Source organism: Euprymna scolopes, chromosome 1 (assembly GCF_053919585.1).
Source record: "Euprymna scolopes isolate OS-2025 chromosome 1, ASM5391958v1, whole genome shotgun sequence".
Lineage (NCBI taxonomy): Eukaryota > Metazoa > Mollusca > Cephalopoda > Sepiida > Sepiolidae > Euprymna > Euprymna scolopes.
This window is the reverse complement of record NC_136482.1, coordinates 140,605,660-140,614,587: the sequence shown is the minus strand read 5'-3', so window position 1 is coordinate 140,614,587 and position 8,928 is coordinate 140,605,660. Positions and strand designations below refer to the sequence as shown.

Here is an 8,928-nt window from a genome sequence, read left to right as displayed (position 1 = left end):
AATGTTCCTGAAAAAATTAATTTTTCTTTTTTATTGTTACAATTTGCGATGCTTTATTTTCATAAAAAAAGCAAAAATAAATTCATTCATTTTTTTTTTTTTTTACGACTGCAAACCATAACTTTGGTAAAGGTATTTTTTGTTTAAACAAAATAATACATTTTCACTAAGATTTAAATAAAAATAATGGGTTCATTATATTCCATGATTATTACTTGATAAATAATGCCAATTTCATTAAAATTGGATAATTTCCTGATTTTTGGTGAATTTTTAAGTAAAGGGAGGGGTCAGAATGTTTATACATTTTGAGTATCTCCATTCATTTTGCACGTACCTAGTATTTACTACAGCGATGATAAATGCATGAAAAAATCCATCTGGTACGAAACCTTCGTTAGGAGACAACTTCATGTAAACAAATCAATGTTTTCAGTTTCTAATCGTCATTGCATCCGAGAGTAATGGAATGTTCGTACACATATTCAATAAATTAGAGACTATAGTCGATCAACAAATTCATATTCAAGTTTACTTTACGTTATGCATACATAAAAGTTTTGTTTTTTTAATATAACTTATCAATTTTTAAAAAGTGTCGAAGTTTGACGAAATGTATGCTTGACGAAAAATTAACGCGCGTGTAGTGTTAGTTACTTTTATAGATTGTTGCTGTTAAGGGAGACTATAAAAATTTTAAGGGGCGTTGCTGTAAGAATCGTGTCTACCTCAAATCATAAATTTAATTACATTATCTTTTTTTTTTAATTAATTTTTCATTCATATTTACTGTATTTCTCTGCTATTTTATTATATGCGTGTGTGTGTGTGTGCGTGCGTGTGTGTGTGTAATATCGGTTTGATACAATATGCTTATTTAATCAAGTAATCATTACTTTGTTTTGTATACAAACGCATACAAATTAATTAAATATTCAAATTATAAAGTAATTTGAAAATAATAATTTGAAATCAAATACCAAGTTTGTCTTGAAATGGTTTAAGAAAAGTGTGATTTCGGTTCAAGGGAGGTAACTCCACACACTTATTTAGGTCGACACAATATCCTAGTTTATTTTCATATTTTTTGTTCGAATTGACATTTTAATTTAAGCTTTTTTAAACAATAAATGCTACTTTTTAAGCAAATACATTTTATTCATAAGCTTATTTCGTTTTAAAAAATCTCCAATTTCCAAAATTAAGATATGTTGTACATTAACCAAACCCCTCTTCCCCTAAGCTTCTATGCGTGTACTTAGCAAAATAGCCAGTTGTATCCGAGAATGTAATGAAAAACAATGTCCTGTAATACCATATTACTTTTTTTTTTCTTTTTAGTTTTTACATTTTTACAAAACTTTCAATTTTTTAAGCGGATCTGACTAACGTACGCAGCAATCATTGAACGTTTGAATAAAGTGACATTAATTGAATTTCAGAAAATGTATCACCTTTAACCCTTTCCACACACACCTCGAGGCATACCGTATATTTCGTTGCAGCCAGCCCCGCTCCAAGACCTGGTCCTGTTATATTTCTATTTAATTTTTTTTTTTTAATTATAAATACAATTACAAAAATAGGTAAAATGTAATATGCATTTTTTTTATGTAGAACTCACGATAATGCTGTGTGTCTATCGATCAAAATTTCAAATATAAATGTCGTTTCAGAATATATGTATTTTCAAAAATCCTAAGAGTGCGTTCGTAAGAATAAAGAAAAGAAAAACAGACAGAAACGACAGCATACAAGAAAACAAATGAACACTGTTCCACTGGCCTACTTTCCGGCCAACTACAATATGGTAGCTTTCAAGTCCAATGTAAACAAGTTCTTGTTAAGCCGTCTTCTTAAATTCAAATTCTACCCAGTCTACACCATTAACGATTACTACATATCACCGTCTTACATTCATTAACCCTTATCCTTGAGTGGCTTTCGGGCCTTGATAAGTGGTGACTCGCTTGCAAAAAAAAAAAAGGGTAATATTTACTGTCTTAATATTACTTTAACATATAAATACTTTTTTTTCGATTAAAAAAGATTTACTTGTTCGTTTTTTTAACATTGTATATCTTAATGTTCAGTTATCCCATCGACGGTTTAAAGAGAGAATATGTAAAAACTGGAATTAATTACTTTAAAAAATATATTTCAAAGACAACGAAACAGTTTAATCGCTCACTCCAATAAACATCGTGCTTTTTTTTTTTTTTTTTTTTAATTATCGAGAGAGCAACTACTGGAACACAAGCTGTCAGTAGTGAGGTGTAGTTTTAAAAGTTTCCGGTGAGATTTAAAAAAAAAAATCTAAACCTACGCCGATGTGATAAAGGAAGAAAAAACTAAATTTTAATTTTTTTTTTTTATTATTATTATTAATGTTTTAATGAAATTATGTTTTTTTTTTCATTTATTGTAAAAGAAAAATAGTCATAACAAACGTAAAGAGATAGTTTTAAGATACGTCCATTCAAACTGCGCGTCTAGTAATGAGAATGCATGACGGGCAGCCTCGTATAGAGATGTTTGGGCGCGTCTAATAAATACATAAACCAAAATAAATGGTGGGAATGCATACACATTTTTTACACATGTAGATTGACTGTTTTATATTTGCAGAATGTCTATTTGTGTACAAATTCTGCTTTCTCTCTCTCTCTCTCTCTCTCTCTCTCTCTCTCTCTCTCTCTCTCATATCACACAGCTGGTTACTGTAATATTTGCTAGTGTGGAACGAAGAAGTGTGTGTGTGTGTGTGTGTGTGTGTGTGTGTGTGTGTGTGTGTGCGCGCGCTCGCGCGTCTAGCTTTACCATCTGTAGCCATTCCATCTGCCAGCTGTTGTTAAGTGAAGGTGCCAGAGAAGCAGTTCAGTTACCAATCACCTCCTCCTCTCGCCCCTCCCTACCTAACTAGCGCCTCCTCCCCCTTCCTCTATTAATTATCCTCTTCCTCCCCCTCCCTCTCCCCTTTTTCTCAGATTATCTAAACGTCGACTGCTACTGTCAGATCGACTTCTGGCTCTGCCGGTCATTGATCTTTTTTTCCTTATTCGCCGTTCGGTCAAATCAAAGAACATTCTCAAAGGTAACACCCACCCACAAAGACATTTGGTGTAATGAATGAATATATTTTTCTTTTCTCTATCTTTTATAATATATATATATATAATATATATATATATATATATATATATATATATATATATATATATGTTTACTACTTTCACTTCACTTGGTTGCTTATCGGATTTCACACATCTTTTTCCTTGGATCTGTTATTGTTATCTCAATAAGCAAATAATATATTACATAGTCATAACATGTATTACCCTCACACACCCTCTGCATTTTGCTTAAGATGTTTCTTCATTTTTACTATATCTTTTGAGATTTTAAACACTAGACACTAAATTATTATTATTATTTTTAATATTTTATATAGAAATTATTTTTCGTACTCAGTGGCAGAAGAGGGTCAGCTCATGTAAATGTCTTCTGTAAATGCACTCTCGCATATCTATTGAAAAACTCATGCTTCTAAGATCTATATATTTTCATTACAGATTAAGCACACACACAAATATATGTATATATTTTGATTTACAGAATTTAACTTTGATGAGTCGTATAGTGGATAATTATATTTAGCAAATAGGGTGCATACGTTTATAACTATTTGCTAATATTTTCTCTCCTCTGATGAGATGGTAGACATCGAAACCCTATAGGTTAAGGAGATTAATTTTCTAAAGCATTCTTTGTCTTGCTTAGAATAATAAAAATTCTTTGATATGAAACTCAACGACTTCATTTCATTTCAATGAGAGTTTTTTGAAATTCATTGAATTACAATTTAATTTATTTGCTCTATCTTGCATATCGAGCAATTATTATTTAGATGGGATAACTTATAGAATATTACTGCCAGTAATATTTTGTAAACTTTACAATCTCACGTTTCCATAACAACTGATTGTTAAATAAAAAACTATTCTGAAGTATATATATATATATATATATATATATATATATATATATATATATATATATATATATCCACAGCTAAACAGCGTCGCAGCTCACAAGAACCATGACAGCCAACAAACCGGCTGCCATGGCTCTCGTGAGCTGCGACGTTGTTTGGCCGTGGAAATAATTATATAGTCTCTTACATTCTGAATATAGATATATTCATTAAAAAATTAACCTGAAGTAGTGTCAACCGATGTCTCCGTAAAAACTCTGCTCCGTTATTTTTCTGAGGGATGGGATCTACATTAGTTATCTTATTTTTTTATATATATCGCTGACCATTATTGTGCTCAACCACAAATTAAACACATGTCGACTGTTGTGATGAATTATTAATACATAAACAAATAGCCAACTTGTTTATCGAATTCGAATGTGATTTTCAAATCTGCAAATTATAAATTAAAAAGTAACTTCTGGCTTGAATTCCAGTTCCAAGTTTAAAGTCAAGTATGATGGTTTAGCTGTGCTTCTCAAACGAAAGAAAACTTGTATTAAAGAAACGAATTGTAATTATTAGAATTGTGTTTGTGTGCGTGTCTGTGTGTGTGTTCTACTGTTTCAGTAAATATATGTATCATGAGTCAAGATCATTTTGTCCTTCGATTTTATTGTAATTTTCGTTTCTTATTTAGAATTCAACCTAATTTAAAAAATTTTTTAAAATACTGAAAAATCTTTATGTTGTATATACCCGTCATGGAGCGAAAATGTCTGTCATATTCCCCAAATCACGTAAATTGATCAAGTAGTTTTATTTTTAATTAAGAAAATCAAATTTATGAGTTAGCAAAGAGGGACTGTCTCTCTTCACTATTTTGAAAAAAAAATAGATGAATAAAACAAGAGCAGATAATTCTATAATAATTAAAACATGTGAAGTCAGCCTTGTAATGTTACCGATTTTATATTAATCGCTTTAAAGCGTTTCAAAATTATTTTCTTTATAAAAATAAAACTACTTGATTATTTTACATGATTTTTGGAACCTGACATTTCCATTTCGTGATGGGTACGTTCATAATAAAGATTTTTCTGTAGTTGTCTTTTTTTTTGTTTTTTGTTGTTTTTTTTTGTGTTTTTTTTTAATGTTGAATTCTAAATAAGAATCTAATTTTCATTTTTGGTGATACAATGATATCGGTTCAATTGTACTATGGAGTCTGTTAGAATATCTCCTCATTTGTTATTGTCCAGATCCTGGATACAAATTATTGGTTCTATTTTATTTTATTTTTAAAGATTTTTTTTCCGAAAAAAAAAAAAAAACAAGCTTATTTGCTTTGTAGTATATAAATTTGAACTTTTATTCAGCATTTTCATGGTGACAGCCACATTTTATTGAAATCGTTTTGTTATTAAATTATTATAATTCAAGAAAATTTGCTATAAAATTAATTCTTTTAAAATGATATTTTCTTTTCTATTTATTAAATTATTGGATGTAAATAGCTTTCAAAAGTTTAAATCCTAAAAGATTGAAACTTTTTTTTGATTTAGAGATTTGTTAAGAATTTTAAGGCCAGAAATTACTTTCTAATTGACAGTTTAAATGTTTCCAAATTCCTTTCAAATTTCGAAAGGTCGTTTTCCCTCCAGCCCCAATTAATAACAAAAGATTAAAATGATTGACTTGTTTACAAAGAAACCGAAGTGCATTCTGGTAGCTTTAATTTTATATATTTGAAATGATTTTTTGTTTAAATTTTCCTTTTATTCCACGTTATTGCATTTTTGTTTGAATACATAATCAAATAATAGCATTTGTATATTTCTCATTAACTTAGATAATTATCCATTGAATTGTTTTTTTTTTAACTTGAGCATTCAATATATAATTGTGGAAGTTGCATTGGCACGAGAAATTCACACAGACACACGATAAGTGGCCACGCAATTTTATCATTATAGAGATTTAATCTCATGTCCACTCTTTGATTAAACAAAAAAGTAATTAAGCATTTGCCTTTGTTTCGATCAGCTGTTTATAACAGATGTTACAAGATGTTTATTAAAAAAAAGTACCTTTTTCAGTCTCACCTATGTGCCGAAAAAAAATGGTTAAATTTATGAAGGTGGAAATTATTTTTTGTTTTTGGAATCCTTTTGAGATGAGGCTTCATAATTTGTGCATTCATTCTTTTTTGCAGACTGTTATGCTCATCTTCATAGGTGCTGTTGTTTCACTGTGTTTCGACCAGCTCATCTTCTAGCCTTCTTCAGGTGATTAACCGCGACGGGATATAGGAATACTGAGTCTTGTAGCTTATCCCCAGTAATTATTGCCTTTCATAGTTGTTGTCTCGGCACGTTTTGGCCGACTGATCCTCTGACCTGCTTGGGTAGGATTGAAACCACTATCTTCAGACCATGCTCACCTGGAACGATAGAGACTCAACGCCTCTATCTACAGCATTGTCTATTTTTTCAATCCTACCCAAGCAGAGAGGATCAGCTGGCCAAAATGTGCTGAGACAACTATGGAAGGCGGTAATTAGTGGGTATAAGTTACGAGGCTCAACATTTTTATATCCCATCTCGGATAATCACGTGAAGAAGGCCAGGGGAAGGCCGAAATGCGGTGAAAAAAACAACTATGAAGATAAGGATAAGAAGAGTCTGCAAAAATAATGAATGCACACATAAGATGGAAATGTAAAATAGTTTTTAAAAAATGTTTTTGAGAAATGAAAAATGATCATTAGCATCGTTTTTATTTCAACTCATTTGTCTGTTTTCAAACTGTAGCGTTGTTGTAATTTTGTTGCATTTTAGTGGCGAGTGAGTTAATCACACAGGTGTTTGGGACTGTCATATCTTTGAATATTGAACATTCAGCTGTAATGGATTTGTCACAACAGCTGCCGCGATCATCTTTGTTATTCAATGTTGAATTGTCACCTGGCACAGTTATCAGTTCTTGCCTATTCAAATCATATCAATATTCCTCGGATTGCCTTTCTTGAAGAGATAAAGAATGGTCTTAATTCTTGACTTTTAAAAATTTTCTCATCAATTTCGTTTCAATAATATTCAATTCAAAATAATATACTTGAAGTATAATTATTGGTATTTAATAAACATTGATAAAAAATAAGTGCTTAACTTAGAGACAAACCCAATCTATTATTTATTTTGTTCTTTTATGCAGCAGGCATATGCTTTTCACTTGGTTTAGAACCAACGAACTTTAATATTTGAATCTTGTTTTTAAACTTTAATTTAAACCAGAGATTACGTCCTATCTGTAATCAATATTTTATAGGCTTCGAAATCACTTTTCAATTCTGAGCGCTCACAAAAAGACAGCCATTTTAAACCATTAATTTGAAAATAATTTTGAAGCATTTAAACTATCGATTAGGGTGTAAATGATAGCTTGAATTAAATGAAAAGGTCAAGTATTATGATTAATTTATGCTTGTAAACCAAAGGAAAAAAAAATTGATTTTCACAATTATACATTTGCGCATATTACTGAAACAGTAGAAAGAAACCCCCCTAACATTTCTAGATCTTAACAATTTTTTTATTATGTAATGAACACTTTCATTGGAAATGTTGTTGTTGATGATGATGATCAACAAAATTAATTGTGAATAATAATCGTAATCATTGAGACAAGATGTCGAAATTATAAAAGCGATTCCTCTCTGACCCTCATTTTGCTTTGAGAATGATCAGATGTGTGCATGCAGTGTTTTAACCTTAAAAAGATCAGTGTGTTTATTATTGTTGTGTACATTTTTTTAAATTTTTTTTATTTATGGGGTCCTTAATAATTTCGTTTCAGTTTTTAATGAATGTATATATAATAATATTATATATAATTATTTAAAATCTCACAACATATATAACAGGAAGGAACAGAACAAGTTCTTTGAAATATTTCTTCAGATCTCAAAGATGTTCTCGCTCATTATTGTTGTATAGTTTTTTTGGGGGGGAGGGGGGGTTCTGTCAAATTGAAAATACAAATAATATAGAACATGTTATTAAAAAAAACAGATGAATTCTAAAATAATAGTCAAATTATGAATTTATAAAACGTATTTTCTTTGTATTTTTGATGAAATATTTAAAAGGATTTTAATTTTGTAGCAGAAAACTGCATTAAATGATTTCCCATCTAATCGATCCTCTTTTGTTTATTCAATAAACAATATTCAAAAAATTTTGGTAGATTTTTAAAGAGAGACTATCAAAGTAACCTTACAACCCACCGCTATCTTGTCCGTCGTTAGTTTATTGATTTGCATTAAATAAGCAATTGCAAAAATTGAACTTCGGTTAAAGCATGTGCAATTTAAAATTTTTTTTTTTTTTTCATGTTTTTATTTATGTATACGTTTCCTATAACTATAAAAGTTCTCACAAAATCACTACAAAATGTACAATCCTATTTGATCATTTTTTTGTTTGTTTGTTTTAGTTTTACTTTTTCTTTATTTAACACTTCGGTAAGTGTCCAATAGTTTAAGGTTGTTTGAGAAATCTCATCAGAAATCTCCCAATATTGTCCACGCAAATCAGTTGATATAATAATAAAATGAATATACATATGACTCGCTTCAGTAATTGCATATACAAATTTATTTTCATGAGCAAAGAAGGCTTTATCTTGATAATAACTAATAATAATAAAAAGGAAAAGAATAATTGTGTGCAAGTCTATAGGCAAATAAGGAGATGCTTAATTTCAATAATATTTGATAATAAAAGAAAGGGAAGAATTTCTTTTAATATAGACAAAAAATATTACCTTACTAAAACAGAAAGATGAGAGAGCGCGTTGTCTTATCGATTAGTTTTGTCTTTTCTTATCGATTAGTTTTGTCTTTTCTTATCGATAGAGTTGTTTTCTTTTTCCTACTGATTAGTTTTGTT

At 29.7% G+C, this 8,928-nt stretch overlaps 1 protein-coding gene across 2 annotated transcripts in view; it reads left to right on the top strand.

The window, feature by feature from the left end:
* Window positions 1-8,928, top strand: part of LOC145275117 (protein CBFA2T1-like) — a 74,531-nt gene that overhangs the window by 42,515 nt on the left and 23,088 nt on the right. The window lies entirely within an intron of this gene.